This window comes from Chiloscyllium plagiosum, unplaced genomic scaffold, assembly GCF_037043375.1.
Source record: "Chiloscyllium plagiosum isolate Xiang-an unplaced genomic scaffold, Cpla_swu_hap1 HiC_scaffold_14, whole genome shotgun sequence".
NCBI lineage: Eukaryota > Metazoa > Chordata > Chondrichthyes > Orectolobiformes > Hemiscylliidae > Chiloscyllium > Chiloscyllium plagiosum.
Window position 1 is genome coordinate 53,554,276 of NW_028270152.1, and position 17,773 is coordinate 53,572,048.

Sequence of the window (17,773 nt, forward strand, 5' to 3'; positions counted from 1 at the left end):
GGATAGATCGAGTGAATCCTTAGAAGAGTATAAAGAAAGTAAGAGTATACTTAAGAGGGAAATCAGGAGGGCAAAATGGGGACATGTGATAGCTTTGGCAAACAGAATTAAGGAGAATCGAAAGGGTTTTTACAAATATATTAAGGACAAAAGGGTAACGAGGGAGAGAATAGGGCCCCTCAAAGATCAGCAAGGCGGCCTTTGTGTGGAGCCACAGAAAATGGGGGAGATACGAAATGAATATTTTGCATCAGTATTTACTGTGGAAAAGGATATGGAAGATATAGACTGTAGGGAAATAGATGGTGACATCTTGCAAAATGTCCAGATTACAGAGGAGGAAGTGCTGGATGTCTTGAAACGGTTAAAGGTGGATAAATCCCCAGGACCTGATCAGGTGTATCCGAGAACTCTGTGGGAAGCTAGAGAAGTGATTGCTGGGCCTCTTGCTGAGATATTTGTATCATCGATAGTCACAGATGAGGTGCCAGAAGACTGGAGGTTGGCTAACGCGGTGCCACTGTTTAAGAAGGGTGGTTACCTCAGACAAGCTAGGGAACTATAGACCAGTGAGCCTGACCTCCGTGGTGGGAAAGTTGTTGGAGGGAATCCTGAGAGACAGGATGTACATGTATTTGGAATGGCAAGGACTAATTCAGGATAGTCAACATGGCTTTGTGCGTGGGAAATCATGTCTCACAAACTTGATTGAGATTTTTGATGAAGTAACAAAGACGATTGATGAGGGCAGAACAGTAGATGTGATTTATATGGACTTCAGTAAGGCGTTCGACAAGGTTCCCCATGGGAGACTGATTAGCAAGATTAGATCTCATGGAATACATGGAGAACTAGCCACTTGGATACAGAACTGGCTCAAAGGTAGAAGATCGGTGCTGGGCCCTCTACTTTTTTGTTATTTACATAAATGATTTGGATGTGAGCATAAGAGGTACAGTTAGTAAGTTTGCAGATGACACCAAAATTGGAGGTGTAGTGGACAGCAAAGACGGTTACCTCAGATTACAACAGGATCTGGACCAGATGGGCCAATGGGCTGAGAAGTGGCAGATGGAGTTTAATTCAGATAAATGCGAGGTGCTGCATTTTGGGAAAGCAAATCTTAGCAGAACGTATACACTTAATGGTAAGGTGCTTGGGAGTGTTGCTGAACAAAGAGACCTTGGAGTGCAGATTCATAGCTCCTTGAAAGTGGAGTTGCAGGTAGATAGGATAATGAAGAAGGTGTTTGATATGCTTTCCTTTATTGGTCAGAGTATTGAGTACAGGAGTTGGGAGGTCATGTTGCGGCTGTACAGGACATTGGTCAGGCCACTGTTGGAATATTGCGTGCAATTCTGGTCTCCTCCCTATCGGAAAGATGTTGTGGAACTTGAATGGGTTCAGAAAATATCTACAAGGATGTTGCCAGGGTTGGAGGATTTGAGCTATAGGGAGAGGCTGAACAGGCTGGGGCTGTTAACCCTGGAGCATCGGAGGCTGTGGGGTGACCTTATAGAGGTTTGCAAAATTATGAGGGGCATGGATAGGATAAATAGGCCAAGTCTTTTCTCTGGGGTCGGGGAGTCCAGAACTAGAGGGCATAGGTTTAGGGTGAGAAGGGAAAGATATAAAAGAGACCTAAGGGGCAATGTTTTCACGCAGAGGGTGGTATGTGTATGGAATGAGCTGCCAGAGGATGTGGTGGAGGCTGGTACAATTGCAACATTTAAGAGGCATTTGGATGGGTATAGGAATAGGAAGGGTTTGGAGGGATATGGACCGGGTGCTGGCAGGTAGGACTAGATTGGGTTGGGATATCTGGTCGGCATGGACGGGTTGGACCAAAGGGTCTGTTTCCATGCTGTACATCTCTATGACTCTACAATATTATCAGAGGATTAGATAGGGTAGATAGTGAAAGTCTTTTTCCTAGGATGATGACGTCAGCTTGTATGAGGGGACATAACTACAAATTGAGGGGTGATAGATTTAAGACAAATATCAGAGGCAGGTTCTTTACGCAGAGAGTGGTAAGGGCGTGGAATGTCCTACCTGCTAATGTAGTTAACTCAGCCACATTAGGGAGATTTAAACAATCCTTGGATGAGCATATGGATGATGATGGGATAGTGTAGGGGGACGAGCTGAGAATAGTTCACTGGTCGGTGCAATATCAAGGACCGAAGGGCCTGTTCTGCACTGTATTGTTCTATGTTCTATATTATTATTGTTTTTTTTATCTACTAAGTAATTTTTGAACAAAATCGATGTTTTTATAACGTATGCTCAGAGAGTTCTCATATTCAGAGAGTTGTTAGGTTTTGGAATCACTGCCTGGCAGAGTGGGGGAGGTGATTTCCATAGCAGGTTTCAAAAGAGAGCTGGGTATGTATTTGACAGTGATTAATTTCAAGGGCTACAGAGATGGGGCTGGAGAATGTGACTCCCTTTGTTTCTTTTTTGGGAAGTGGTACGGACCCAATTCCTACAATCCTACAATCTTCCACTTCAGACTCCTCTTGAGATCCCAAGCATCAGAGATGCCAGATTTCATCCGATCAAATTCTCTCAATGTGATATCAAGAAACATTGAAAGGTATTGGATACTGTAAAGACTTTGGGCCCCCGCAACAGCCTGGCTATTGTGCTGAATACTTGCGATCCAAAGCTGACTGCACCCCTAGCTAAGCTGTTTCAGTACAAATGCAACAATTGCATCTACTCGATAATGTGGACCTTGTCCTCTCCACAGAAAGCAAGATATCTCCTCTCACTCATCAGCAAACTGATAGAAATTGGTGTCAACAGTACTGCAATGCGATACTTAGTCTGCAACAACTTACTCATTGACGTTCAGTTTGAGTTCCATAAGGACCCCTAGCCTGCAGATGCCAACACAACCTTAAACCAAGCATGCACAAAGCTGAATTCCAATGGTGATGTGGTAATGACTGGCCTTGACATCAAGGCAACATTTGATGGAACATGTAGTAAAATTGAAGTCAATTGGAATCAAGGGAAAACTGGTGGGAATTATGCCCAGAACAAAGGGTACAAAGAATTTAACACGTGGCTTATGAAATTCCCAAATGCGAAAATGAACGTAGCAAAGAAAGGAAATTTATAAGGATATGTTCAGAAAGTAATAGTCCAACAGTGTAATTTTGAGGCTAACGTGTTGTAACTCTGCAATAGTGCTGAGATGTATTACTCTTTAAAAGTTCTCCATTGGCTGTAAAACACTGATCCGTCCTGAAGTCATAACAGGCCTTTTGTGTCTCCAAAACTTTGTTTCCTTTTTAATGTAATGCAAATCTATTAAGTTCCTCCTTACTGCAGCACGTTCTATGTTCATTACTTTCAGTCATTTCTACCTTGAACAAAGCATCGTAAACCATCCAATGTCCAAAAGTGTATCTGTAGAAGCAAGGCTAGTAGCTACACATTAACCAGGATCGTGCTTGACCTTCTGCTATTCTGGCTGGTTAATTCTAGCTATTATTGTTTGGTCCAAATGTGCCTCTCTGATTTCACCACTGTGATTTCAAGAAGTAAAAAAGGTAACCAGAAAGTATGCTATAGACATATCTTAAAATTATTCCCAATCACACTGTTAATTGCAACTTCAGTGGTTCTAGAAAGCATCACCATAGCAACAAAGAAACTTGGTGCATAATTCAACATTAGATGAGACAAACAATGACAGCATTTCTCAGGAAGCACCTTTCACTTTCTGTATTTAAATCTACTCTCATTTTAATTTTTTTTTCTTTTTCAATAGTTTCTTTCATTCAAATACTTTATATGATCAATACTTCAACTTAAATAATGATATATGTTTATGTGATGATTATCTGAAATTACCCATATTGTACAAAAATGCAGAAGTGTCACATATCAGATACATTTTGCTAAGTGTGCCCTCACAATATCAATTACAGTAGAAGTCATTTCCATAATATTTGCAAAACTGGAAAATTGTTATTTTGCATAATTTCTCTAAATGCTTTACAGGCAACCTTTGAAACTGACAAACAACTTTTATTTACAAAAGCTGTAAGACACCTTAATAATGTATGGATTACTGAAAATTGTCTCTGAATATGGTGCCATTTTGTCACATGTTGTTGCACACACTCTTCCTTGTTTGTCACCAAGCAGATTGGACAACCAGCCACTACAGAATGCTAACAGTCCAAAATCCCTTCCAGTCTTTGCAACTGGCTCAGTTTTGAAACTGTCACAGTCTTCAAAGCTTTCTAACCATTTCCAAGACAATTATGTTTATCGAGGCCATCACTGGCAGGTGGCTCGGCAACTATACGTGCACAGAAATGCAAGGTTACAGTGTTATGTTACTCAAGGTGACGGAAAGGCAGTTGACTGCTACAAAGATGGCACTGCCCATGTATTTACAGGACAGAGTGAAGACAAACTCATGAGCATCAGCTCTCCACCAGAAGGGTTACGGGGAAAGAGCAGGAAAGTGGACATGAGTAGTATCTGGTCTGCCCTGATCCTATTAAATGTTGGAGCAGGCTCAAGGGGCAGGAGGGCCTACTCCTGTTCCTATTTCTTCTGGTCTTTTGGTTTAAGTCAGAGAGTAAAGCCAGAGAAAAAGAAATGCAGATCCCAGATATCAGAAACAAAATCAGGAATTGCTGGAAAAATTCAATAGATCTGCCAGCATCTGTGGAGAGAAAGCAGAGTTAACATTTTAGGTCCAGTAACCCTCTTTAGAAGTCTTGCTAGAGCTCTGAGTCAGACCCTGGGGGGTTTGGGGAATGGAGACAATATCGTGGAGTTGCTTCTGATTGGCATAAAGGGTTCAGGAAGTTGGCACTGGTCACACGCCAGCAGAGCTCAACTTTCCCCTGCTCCTACGTATATATAAAAAACTATTTCTGTATATGGTGCACAGAGTGAGACTTCCACAGAGAATTATGTCCCTAATGGCTTTTATGCTCCCAATCATCAACATTCATTTACTACTGTGTCCATGTCATGTAAAATGCTACCTAAGTTACAGATATAGCAACGGCATGTTATTTAATAACTATGATTACATCATTCAAGTAACTTTCCTTTGTCTCTCTCTCTTTAAGGATTTAGATTTCTAATGTCTCTTTTCATACCTGTTGTGCAGTGAAGCAGTGCAGTAATAATGCATGTCACTGGTTCATGCCAGGAGCACCAGTTTCAACTTTGTCCCAAAGCTTTCATGCTGTAGACTTGTTTCACATTGTCACAGACAAATTTTATGTCTTGTCTTTACTGCCTGTGATCAGGACATTTTCTTTGTAATAAATTTGCTTTCCTTGCCCTTGGAAGGTGGATCTCAAGTTAAATCAAAATCACCAGAAAACTTTTGTGAGTCTAAAACAAAGTAAGTTATTTATTCTCACAAAGTTAAAAATATAGACATGACATTTTCATTTTAACACTAAATGTGGAGGTGGGTGCAAAAGCAGAAGGGACATCTGTTTGGGAGGCAGGTTGATTTTCACACAGGACTACATTGTTCTCACGTCATTACTTATAGGAGTGCAGGTTCAGTTCTGAAGATGGGTTATACCCAAAACGTTGACTTCTACACCTCCTGATGCTGCCTGGCTTGCTGTGTTCTTCCAGTCTCCTGTTTATCTACTTTTCCCACTGCAACCCATCAGCCAACCTCTCCAACACATTTAATCCACAGGCTCCATAACTCAGGGGTTAGCACATTGGTCTTGTAAAGCAGCGGTTATGAGTTCAAGCCTCACTGGGGCCTCTTTGCACAGTTGCCAAGCCCCACTCAGTTTAAACAGTTCCATGTTGTAAAGAGTTACAAACCACACAATCAGGTGATGAAGGAGTGGCGCTCCGAAAGCTAGTGCTTCCAATATAACCTGGTGTTGTGTGGTTTTTAACTTTGTACATCCCAGTGCAACACCAACATCTCCAAATCATGTTGTCAAGAGCTTAGGAATTGATGTCTGAAACAATAGAATCATTACCCTGAAGTGACAGACATCTGTTGCTTACCTTCTTCACACCACAGATTAGGATCACTGAGGGAGAAAGGGAATGGGTGGCCGAAAGAGCAGGAAGGCTGTGCAGGTGTCCCCTGCTGTCATCTCCCTCTAAAACAGGTTTACGGTTTTGGATACTGCTAGGGGAGATGGTTCACCAGGAGTAGGCAGCAGTAGCCAAGTTCATGGCACCATGGCTGGTTCTGCTGTACAGAAGGATGGGAAAAAGAGTGGAAGGGCTATGGTCATAGGGGGTTCAGTTGTAAGAGGAGTAAGTAGGTAGTTCTGTGGTCAAAAACAAGACTCCTGAATGGTATGTTACCTCCCAGATGCACGGATCAGGGATGTCTCAGATCAACCGCAGAAAATTCTCAAGGGGGAGGGTGAACAGTCAGCTGTCGTGGTGCATGTAGGCAACAATGATATAGGTTAAAAAAAAACAGGATGAGGTCCGACAAGAAGAATTTAGAGAATTAGGAAACAAGTTAAAAAGTAGGACCTCAGAGGTAGTAATCTCAGGATTGCTACTGTTCCATGTGCGAGTCAGAATGGGAATGATAAAACAAGCAGGATGAATGCGTGGCTTTAGAGATGGTGTAGAAGGGAAGGATTCAACTTTTTGGGACATTGGAACTGCTTCTGGGGAAGGTGGAACTATTACAAATCAGATTGTTTCCAGTCTGGCCCAGATGTAGACCATGTCCTTGGGGTGCTTTTGCTAACGCTGTTGGGGAGGGTTTAAACTAATGTTGTAGGAGGATGAGAATCAAATGAGGAGGTTAGTGCACAGGAAGGAGGTAGTAACTAAAGTCTGTAAGGGGAACTAGATAATGTAGTCAGTGTGAGTAAGGGGAAGAATAGGTAGGAAGCGGTGGATGAATGCAGAGGGACTGGTGGTCTGAGGTGCATTTGTTTTAATGTAAGAAGTACAGTTGGTAAGGCAGATGATGTTAGGGCTTGGATTAGTACCTGGGAGTATGTCATTGCTATTACTGAGACTTGGTTGAGGGAAGGGCATGATTGACAACTAAATATCCCAGGATATCGATGCTTCAGGCAGGATAGAGAGGGAGGTGAAAGGGGTGGCAGAGTTGCATTACTGGTCAAAGAAGGTATCACAGTTTAGATCAGAGTGGTGCTGGAAAAGCACAGCAGATCAGGCAGCATCCAAGGAGCAGGAAAATCAACATTTCAGGCAAAAGCCCTTCATCAGGAATAGAGGCAGGGAGCCTCCAGTGTGGAGAGATAAGAAGGTATCACAGCTGTGCTGAAGGAGGGCACTATGGAGACACTGGAGCATTGAGGCAATATGGGCAGAGCTCAGAAATAGGAAGGGAGCAGTAACAATGCTGGGGCTGTACTACAGGCCTCCCTACAGCGAGTGTGAGATAGAGGTACAAATATGTAGAGAGATCATAAAAAGGCGTAGAACCAACAGGATGGTGGTGATAGGAGACTTTAACTTTCCCAACATGGACTGGGATTCCGTTGGTGTTAGAGGTTTGATTGGAGCAGAATTTGTAAGGAGCATCCAGGAGGGCTTTCTAGAGCAGTATGTAATTGGTCCAACTGGAGAAGGGGCCATACTGGACCTGGTGTTGGGGAATGAGCCCAGCCAGGTGATTGAAGTTTCAGTAGGGGATTATTTTGGGGATAGTGATCACAATTCCCTAAGTTTAGAATACTCATAGACAAAGACGAGAGTGGTCCTAAAGGAAGAGTGCTAATTTGGGGGAAGGCCCAAGTATACCAAAATTCAGCAGGAGCTGGGGAATGTAGATTGGGAGCAGCTGTTTGAAGGGAAATCCATATTCGATATGTGGGAGGCTTTGAAAGAGAGGTTGATTAGAGTGCCGGAGAGATATGGTCCTGTGAAAATGAGTGATATAAATGGAAAGATTAGGGAACCATGGATGACAGGTAAAATTGTGAGACTAGCTAAGAGGAAAAAGGATGCGTACATAAGGGCTAGATGACTGAAGATAGATGAAGCCTCTGAAGAATGTTGGGAATGTAGGACCGATCTGAAACGAGGAATTAAGAGGGCTAAAAGAGGTCATGAGATATCCTTAGCAAGCAGAGTTATAGAAAATTCCAAAGCCTTTTATTCATATATAAGGAGCAAGAGGGTAACTAGAGAAAGGCTTGGCCCACTCAAGGACAAAGGAAGAAAGATATGCGTGGAGTCAGAAAAAATGAGTGAGATTCTTAATGAGTATTTTGCATTGGTATTCACCGAGGAGAGGGACATGGCGGATGTTGAGGTTAGGGATAGATCTTTAATTACTCTAGGTCAAGTCGGTATAAGGATGGAGGAAGTGCTGTGTATTCTAAAAGACATTAAGGTGGACAAGTCCCCAGGACCGCATTGAATCTATTCCAGGTTACTGAGGGAAGTGAGAGAGGAAATAGCTGGAGCTTTAACTGATATCTTTGCAGCATCCTTGAACATGGGTGAGGTCCCAGAGGACTGGAGAATTGCTAATTTGTCCCCTTGTTTAAGAAGGGTAGCAGGGATACTCCAGGTAATTACAAACCTGTGGGCCTGACATCAGTGGTAGGGAAGCTACTGGAGAAGTTACGAAGGGATAGGATATATACCCATTTGGAAGGAAATGCGCTTATCAGTGAGGGCAGCATGATTTTGTGCAGGAAAGGTCATGTCTTACAAGCCTAATAGAATTCTATGAAAAGATGAGAAAGTTGATTGATGAGGGAAGGAATGTACATGTCATACATATGGACTTTAGTAACGTGTTTGATAATGTTCCCCATTGTAGGCCGATGAAGTAGGTGAACTCGCATGGCGTCCAGGGTGCTCTAGTTAGATGGATAGAGAACTGGTGGGCAACAGGAGACAGAGAGTAGTAGTGGAAGGGAGCTTCTCAAAATGGAAACTGGTGACCACTGGTGTTCCGCAGGGATTTGTGCTGGGGCCGCTTCTGATTGTGATATACTTAAATAATTTAGAGGGAAGTGTAGGTTGCCTCATTAGCAAGTTTGCAGATGACACTAAGATTGGTGGAGTAGCAGGTAGTGAAAGGAACTGTCAGAGAATACAGCAGAATATAGATATATTAGAGAGTTGGGCAGAGAAATGGCAGGTGGAGTTCAGTCCGGACAAATGCGAGGTGTTGCATTTTGGAAGATCCAATTCCAGAGCAAAATATACAGTAAATGGAAAGATCCTGGGGGAAAATGACATACAGAGAGATCTGGGTGTTCAGATCCATTGTTCCCTGAAGGTGGCAACGCAGGTTGACAGAGTGGTCAAGAAGGCACACGGCACATCGGACGGGGTGTTGAGTATAAGAGTTGGCAGGTCATGGTACAGTTGTATGGGACTTTGGTTCAGCCATATTTGGAATACTGTGTACAGTTCTGGTCACCACATTACCAAAAGGAGGTGGATGCTTTGTAGAAGGTGCAGAGGAGGTTCACCAGGATGTTGTATGGAGGGTGCTAGCTATGAAGTGAGGTTGAGTAGATTAGAATTATTTTCATTGGAAAGATGGAGGTTGAGGGGGGGCCTGATTGAGGCCTACAAAATCATGAAAGCTACAGACAGGATGGATAGCAAGAAACTTTTTCCCAGAGTGGAGGACTCAGTTACGAGGGGTCATGAGTTCAAAGTGAAAGGGGAAATGTTTAGGGGAGACATGCATGGAAAGTTCTTCACACAGAGGGTGGTGGGTGCCTGGAATGCGCTGCCAGTCGTGGTGGTTGGGGCAGGAACGATAGTGTCATTTAAGATGCATCGAGACAGATACATGAATGGGCAGGGAACAGAGGGATACAGATCCTTAGAAAATAGGCAGCAGGTTTAGAAAGAGGATCGGGATTGGCGCAGGCTTGGAGGGCTGAAGAGCCTGTTCCTGTGTTGTAAGGTTCTTTGTTCTCTTTTTTCTTTGTACATCAGCCTACCCACACCTAAAATGACATGGACCCACCAAAAGGCAACATTATGTTGTTGGGATGTATCAGATATGTACTGTTTCTGATGGATGGGAACCAAAAGCCATTCCAAATGACCAAAGCAGAGTTGGCTGTAGATGTCAATACTCAAGGGAGCACCACGAGAGATTGGACCAGCATTTCAAATCAATGGATAGCCTCTTGCACACCTTCAAGGTCAGCACTGTGCCTACTCAATACCTCACGCTCCTGTGAACATTGGTTACCTGCTGAACAGGACAGTCACACATAAGATCAGGTGCCAGGCCTCTCTAACATGATTCAAGTGCAGTCAATGTCTGTCACTATGTTGCACCTACAATGCAACACCGAATGTACCATAGCGCTACTGTTACTTGTACATCTGTCCGAACCGAAAAGGAGCTACAACACCCAGCAACTCATGTACCCACCAGCTCACTGACCTTTCGTCACAAGCACATGTCTGAGAGCTTCTATGTAACAAAGTCACAAACACCAAACATGTTCTTGGGATGAACACCTCACAGGAGTATCAGGCACACATTAGGGGATGGGTGGTGGGGGCGGGGGGGTAACTGTTTTAAGGCCCCCGTCCCCCATCAATGAAGGGGCCTTCAGGCTGACAGGGGAGCAAAGGAAAAGTATTCATACTGACAGGAGATTGGATATCCATAGCCACTTGGTAAGCAGGCCTCTAAACTGCTACCCAAAGCTGCAAAATCTTGTAGCAATATCTGAATAATACCATGGCTAATGCTGGTAGCTCATGACATTAAGATATGCTGAAGTATTTCTCTGCAGCCTTCAAATCTCCCTCCACAGCTTGAACAGAGAGAAGCAGATGAGTCCAGCCCATAGGTCCCTCTCTAACAGCTCCATCACAGCACGCCTGAGGGACAGTTAAGACCATTAGGGACAATACTGTCAAAGCCTTCCTCCTCACCCTCCACCAGGCTAGAGACATTAGTGGGTGATTTTTCTCGAAGGCTGGAAAGCATATCCTGGTGAGCATAGCACTGACTCAGGCCCAGAGGAGAAGGAAATGGCCTGATAACCCAGAGAATTCCTGGGGTGCAGGCCTCCAATGAACCCAAATGAACAGCCTCTGAGTTTGACCATTAACGAGACTATGGAAATGTGTAGACAAGCAGGGGCATGTGTGGTAGAAGGGTCAGCAATCATGTACAGGCTGGAGCAAAGGGCAAAAGAACTGACCCACATTCCGTCTGAAATTGGGGCTCTGTCATGGGAGTGCATAGCTATCTAGATGGCAGCCACTGTGAAGACCTTGGGCCATCAGAACAGCCAGTAGCTACTGGATTATATTTTTTAAACAAATTACAAAACAATTTACAAAAAAACATTGACAGCTGTACACAAAAGACAGCAATTTTACAAGGGAGAGGAGCAGCAAAGCTAGGCCCCGAACCCTACCGTTCAACCATTTTACAGGGAGAGGAGGACAAACCTCAAATCCCAGTTCCACATATGACAAGACAGTGACAATGACATTTGTACATTAGACAATACCGTTACATACAAAAGTGCAGACAACAGTAGCTACTGGATATGTGCTTGTACTTCCAGTCCATTGGTCAGAATGTGGATGCTTTCAATTACTCACTCGGCCAGAGCGAACAAAGGGACATTTCCTCTCTCCGAGTGCCTCATCCTCCGACTGCATGCAGACAAGGAGTAGGGGCAACAGTCTTGCACCCAGGGATTGCCATCTCAAAATGTGTCAGATGTGCCCTGCTGCACCACCGTCCCTCTACCAGCCACTCAAATGCCTCCATCAGATCAAGCAGGAAACTCTCAGCAGGCTAGACCCTGACAGAGGACTAATGCCAAAATCATCTAAGGCAACATGACAAGCTCAGCTGCAGCTACCAAGGTGGCACAAAGACTTGAGTGCACAGGTGTCAGCTTTCTGCACTTGAGGCAAATAGAGCACTTTATACAAAATTGTATTCAATTAGTTTGGTCCACTTAAATCTGATAAGACCTCTGACTTCTCTCAAGTTCAATGCAGACCACCTTGCAGGATGATCATTATCCTGGACTCTCACATGCACCTCATGCAACAGTGCAAACAGATGCTCATTCTCTGTTGTCCCCTGGGAGCAATGTACTCATTGGGAAAGCAGGATGTTAAATGTAAATGATTGGGTTTCAGTAGTTAATCAATGTAGTTTTGTCTTTCTCCCTGTCAGTGATAGATGTATGCCATTTGTAAATAAAGATTTGAACTACGAAAGTTATTAATATTTTGGGGCATGACTACATGCAGATGGAAGTCTCCAGAAAATAGAACCTGAATTGTTATATGTGGGATAGCTTGCTTAGATTTACCATGAAAACCTCATTACAATATATCGCTTAAGATGGAGGGGGTTTGCTATGTTTTCCTCTGTTTTCGATGAAGGTAGAATATACTGATCTGACCAACCAGTGCATATAGTCTGCAATTACTTGGTGTGATTTATTTACAGGTTAATAAGCATACAGGAAGCTAAGCGATAGTGATACTAAACCATTATAAATTTGCAATTATTACATAAATGACACCTCAAGGGTGGAACAGTCAAGTTTGTCTCTTGGTGGGGGATCAGATGATGGCATTAAATTTCTTGAAACACTGTAACTGGCAAATTACTCCAAAGCTATGCCGATCTACCTATTTCAATTTATCTTAAGATTCCCTGGAAATCTCATTAAAACACACTGGAACATAAAAAGCAGGCTACAAACAAGTCAGAAGCAATTAGTCTAAAGAAAGCACCAAACTTACATGATATTCCTTTGTTAACTCATTCATTATGCATAAAATGTAAAAGTGAGAAGCCATCAAGTCAGTATGTATGCACAATAGGAGAGAGTTACAGTTCTCGATAGGTTGTACTGATATACAAGATCAGTCAAAGCAGGGTAAACTATTGAGGAATTTTAAATGCAATTACCTGCAGTGCAAATTGACGTTCAATCATCCATTGCTCTGGTTGAAAAGTGCCAGAAATCAATGTGCCACAAAACTGATCAGGACCACAAGTCAAATTAATGAGCATAGTGTGTTTCTGAAGTTGCACCCATTTGCTGGCTATCAAGGGGTTGTTTTGAATTGTGAGTTTTTAATTTAAAAAAACCTGTTTTTAATAGACTTTTAAACGTGATTACATTTACTAAGAAACTGACCAATGTATACCAGAGAAACCAGAAAATTCTGTAAATATTAAAATCATAATTTTCAGTCGTTTAAAATCTGGGTGCTCATTGGTGGTCAACTGGACGTGCATGTTGAAATGTTATGTTTTTAATGGCACCCCAAATTTCAGCTGCAATGACAAAATGCACCAGCTTGCCGTACTTATAAACATCAAGGACTTGTTTTTGAATCGAAGAGAAAGTTACTCCTAAACTTTCACATTCGCTTGTAGATTTTAATTTCAGAATTTTGAAAACATCTTTCCCATGATGTGGGTGCTACTGGCTAGGCCAGCTTTTGTTTTCCATCTCTAATTGTCATTGAGAAGGTGATGGTGAGCTGCCTTCTTGAACTGTAGCTGTCTGGTTGGTCCATATACACCCACAGATATGTTAGGGAGGGAGTTGACCCAATGACAGTGCAGGAACTGTGGTACAGTTCCAAGTCAGTGGCTTTAAGGAAGAGAATATGCATGTGGTGTTGTTCCCCTGTACCTGCTGCCCTTGTCACGTTAAGTAGTTGATCTCTCATGTTTCAAAGAGCTATGGAAGGAGTCTGGAGTTGTTTATGTGAATGAGTTTGAACCATTTGGGAAAGTTGATGTAATTTTGTGTCAATTTTATCCAGATTGCTGAATGTACCTAACGTGGCTCCTATCATTCCTTCGAATTTAAAAGAGATGCAATATTTTAAGAAATCTGCTTCCTTAAATTAGTCATGGGACTGAAAGCATGTTGTAGATCTCAGTGATGGAGAATATTGAAAAAAATTAAAACTTTGGTATAGAACAGGTAAAAATACATTGTCAAGAATTTTAGGCTTCAGAAGAGCTTCAGGCTGAATTGCATTTTTGTGCAACCAGAACTATGTCAATGGTTAGGAGAGCATTTTAATGGAGGTGTTGAGGAATCAGCAGAAAAGATCAATAAATTATGGGTATAAATCACTTGGACCTACATTTCCTCAAATTTGCAAACCAAATATGTGAATTATACTATATCACACCTGTTCTTTCAACACCAGTTCTGGGTTTGTTATGTGTAATCAATCCTTTTCATCCAATGAGTTTTCCAGGATTAAAGCTGAGCAGCATTAACTATATTTCATACGTGGGATGTTTTCACAATTTTCTGCATGTAGGCAAACAAACAGACTTTGATAGAACACACACCTTGTGAGACAAAGTGCTAATACTTGAAAGTTTATCATTTCCCTTCATGGTTCAACAATTAGCGAAATACAATGCATCTATTCCCCATATTGCACAGCACATGCTAGCACTTATGCAGCATTATATTTAATTAGTTCCTGACCAAACATAATGAAACAGGTGAATATAGCCCATTTAGTTCTTTATTCACCACTGGAGACATGGTATTAGAGAGGTTGTACTCTCTGTAATAAGTATAAATTACTGTGCTGTCAATGAATGTGTTCCTCACAGAACTATGTTTGACTGAAGCCAAGATTTAGACCATAATTTTCCTAACTTTAAAAAAATAAATGTTAAATAAACTCTTTCTGCCAGGTCTACTTGAGTTGGTAACTCTCTCGCAGAGTCAGAATGTTGTGCGTTTAAAATCTGAGCTGACATTCCAGAGCAGTACTAAAGGGATGCTGCATGTTGGAAGAATCGTCTTTCACACGTAAAGCCTCTCAGGTTGAAATAAGCTAGCCCCAATTAATTTTTGATGAAAAGTAAGTCAATTCTCTTGCTCTCTTTCGGGTGTCCTGACCATTAACCAGCAACACTAATACAGAATGTCTGGTCATCATAGGATTGCACGTTGTGGGAGATTGGCATGTGAAAATTGACTGTCATAGTTCCTTACATTATGACAGTGACAATCCTTCAAATGTATTTACTTAGAAGTGAAAACACTTCTGATTGCCCAGAGGTGGTGAAATGTGATAGTTAGTTGTACAACTCAGTTTTATTTTGTCATACTGATAGCCACATGAATTTCATGTAATTTATTTTTTGGTTGAAGCAGCTTGCTGAAGTTTTCTTGATTGGTGGGGATTTTGGCAATCCCATATCAGTTGAAAATCACAGTTCACCAGGTTATAGTCCAACAGGTTTATTTGGAAGCACTAGCTTTTGGAGCGCTACTCCTTCAACGGGTGGTTGTGGAATACAAGATTGTAGGACACAGAATTTATAGCAAACGTTTACAGTGTGATGTAACTGAAATTATATATTGAAAAAGACCTGGATTGTTTGTTAAGTCTCTTATCTTTTCGGTTGAGCATATTGGCTTCAGTTCTTTCACATGTAAATTCCAGAACTTTCTTAAAGTTACATTCTCAAGTGAACTTTAACAATAGGTGCCATGTTGACCCAAATAATGCATTGAAGATGTGAGGTGCCCTGTGTGAGGCTGTCTGTGCCCCAATGTTCAGACTGATTCTAATCTAAAAAAGGGATTTACAGAAACTTACATGGATGCTTGCAGTTTTTGAGCAAAATAAAATGTAATTCTGCAAGTACAAATTCACCCCACAAACTTCTACGTATATGTGTGTGTGTGTGCGCGTGTGCGGGGGTGGGGTTATAAGTGTCTGTGAGTGTGAGTGTAAAGGGGTGCGTGTGTGAGTGTGGAAATGTATTAGTGAGCATATGCCAGAGAGCCTGTATATGAGAGAGTGTGTGTGTGTGTGTATACAAACCATAGTGGTCACCTATAGTGTGACATGAACCCAAGGTTCCGGTTGAAGCTATCCCCATGGGTACCAAACCTGGCTATCAGCCTCTGCTCGGCCACTTTGCGTTGTTGCCTATACCGAAGTCTGCCTCGGAGGACGGTTACCTGAAGGTCTGAGGTCAAATGTCCCGGACCGCTGAGGTGTTCTCCAGCTGGGAGGGAGCACTCCTGTCTGTTGATTGTTGTGCAGTGTCCATTCATCCGTTGCCATAGTCTCTGCTCGGTCTCACCAATGTACCATACCTCAGGGCATCCTTGCCTGCAACGTATGAGATAGACAATGTTGGCTGAGTCACAAGAGTACCTGCCATATACAAGGAGGGTGGTGTCCCCGCGTGTAATGGTAATGGATGAATAGACACTGCACAACAATCAACAGACAGGAGTGCTCCCTCCCAGTTGGAGAACACCTCAGTGATCCGGGACATTCGACCTCGGACCTTTGGGTGACCATCGTTCAAGGCAGACTTCAGTACAGGCAACAACGCAAAGTGGCCGAGCAGAGGCTGATAGCTAAATTCCGTACCCATAGGGATGGCCTCAACTGGAACCTTGGGCTCATGTCACACTACAGGTGACTCCATTGTACCCCCCCCCCCTCTCCCACACACACATACCCTACAGATCCATTCACTCAAGCAGACCATCTCTCATACACAAGCTGTCTCTCATACGCTCACACATACACTTCCACACTCATATATGCACCTACCAACCACTCAGAGAGTTATACCCCTTTATACTCACACACACATATACACAAACTCTTTCACAGACACTCATAACCCCCCATCCCTGTGCACACACACCCACATGCATTCACACACATAGAAGTTTGTGGGGTGAATTTGTACTTGCAGAATTACATTTTATTTTGCTCAAAAACTGCATGAATCCATGTAAGATTCTGTAAATCCCTTTTTTAGATTAGAATCAGTATGAACATTGGGGCACAGACAGCCTCACACAGGGCACCTCACATCTTCAATGCATTATTTGGGTCAACATGGCACCTATTGTTAAAGTTCACTTGAGAATGTAACTTTAAAAAGTTCTGGAATTTACATGTGAAAGACCAGAAGCCAATATGCTCAGCCGAAAAGATAAGAGACTTAACAAACAATCCAGGTCTTTTTTAATATATAATTTCAGTTACATCACACTGTAAACTTTTGCAATAAATTCTGTGTCCTACAATCTTATACTCCATAACCACCTGATGAAGGACCAGTGCTCCGAAAGCTAGTGCTTCCAAATAAACCTGTTGGCTATGGCCTGGTGTCATGTGATTTTTAACTTTCTACACTGAAGTCCAACACTGACACCTCCAAATCATGACTACTATATCAGTTGGTTTTACTCAGATGATCATACAAACAGCAAACATATGAATAGCAATGGCCAGATGCATTTCAAAATATGTAACACTACAATGTATTAGTCAATGAAATGCAAGCATAATTATACTTGGAATATCATGAAGCTCTCTTGAAAAGGTGGATTGGTATGTATCTAAAAATTTCTTACTTGGCTCTGAAGGTTGAAACATTTACATGTATTTGTGCATTTTTTTTTTCTCTGGGTGTCTTTAAATGTAGCAAAGTAAAAATAATACTTGAATTTGGGAACAATCTATTCTGAAATATGTTTGCTCACATTTTGAGAATGTGCTTCAGGAGAACAGGGCTGTAAGATTTAGCTCTGTAGGACACAGCTTTTCCAGCACAGTGAGAACTATTTTGACTTTGAAATGTGTTTCTGGCACACAAGTACACTCTTCTCTGGCTGTCATTTGGATGAATGCATGCACTGGATGGGTCACTAGAAGAATGCAAAATTGGAAGAGTGTGATGTCAATTCTCAAGCAATGCTGAATTGACACTAGCACCGAATGTTACAGCTCATCTCTCAAGCTA